General features: G+C 43.4%; 1 non-coding gene across 1 annotated transcript; it reads right to left on the bottom strand.

The window, feature by feature from the left end:
• Window positions 1-510: 510 nt before the first annotated feature.
• LOC145395961 (5S ribosomal RNA) lies at window positions 511-629 on the bottom strand. Its single transcript, XR_013896688.1, has one exon. It is a non-coding gene; the product is annotated as a 5S ribosomal RNA (ribosomal RNA).
• Window positions 630-1,009: the final 380 nt, after the last annotated feature.

Below are 1,009 nucleotides of genomic sequence, written 5' to 3'. Positions count from 1 at the left end.
CAACGTATCATCGTTTGTTGATGTAGAAGGTTGTCCAAAATTGGGACTGTCTTCAGTGGATATTCTTCCCGATTTGAACCACTGGAACCATGTGTGACATTGCACATGGTCAAACAATCCTCCACGTATGCCTGCCACAATATTTTAAGTCTCCATAAAAGTTTTTCCTAATTTGAAACAGAATTTCACGCAAACTCGTTCTCTTCAAGGTCCTTCATTGTAACCTCAGCCAAGGAGGTTATGTATAACCCTGCGTTGGTCTGTTTGTCTGCCTGTTATCAGGATTATTCAAAAATTTATGAACGAATTTTGATGAAATTTTGTAGAAAGGTGAGCCATGGCCCAAGGACGAAATGATTAAATTTTGGGCTGGATCCAGATCCCAAGTCCATTTTCATTCATTCATTGCCAGACGCCATGTATCCCACACGGGGTGGCCAAGGGCTTAGAGTTAATTGTTTTACAGGGAGGGGCACTAATCCTCCACCAACCCCACTTGACACGTAGGGATGCCAACAGCAACTGGTGTTCCCAGGCGGTCACCCATCCAAGTACTAACCAGACCCAACGTTGCTTAACTTCGCTGATCGGACGGGAAGCGGTGTACTTAACGTGGTATGGCCGTTGGCACTAGATCCCAAGTAACTTGCACAATTTGTCCAAAAGTTCTCATTTTCAATGAAATTTTGTGGAAAGGTACACAATGGATCAAGAAAGAATTTATTAAATTTGGGGGCGGATCCGGATCCTATATCCACGAATCCAAATCGCGGATTAGTCAAAAAATTTTGAACAGATTTTGATGAAAATTTGCGGAATGGTGGGCCATCGGCCAAAAAAGAAAAAAAAAAATTGGGGGCGGATCCGGATCCTGTTTAATGGCAAGGGCATTGCATAAGGTATGGGCTCTCTGAGCACTTTCTAGTTCAACTTGCAGCAACACATGTTCCCTCGAGCACATGTACAGTTATGGATATATCAAACAGAAACACCCAGTCCACCAGTGTGC

The sequence above is a fragment of the Coenobita brevimanus genome, chromosome 33 (assembly GCF_032717465.1).
Source record: "Coenobita brevimanus isolate Jiangsu-jjx chromosome 33, ASM3271746v2, whole genome shotgun sequence".
Lineage (NCBI taxonomy): Eukaryota > Metazoa > Arthropoda > Malacostraca > Decapoda > Coenobitidae > Coenobita > Coenobita brevimanus.
Note: the sequence above shows the minus strand (reverse complement) of the source record. Positions and strands in the feature narration are given on the sequence as shown.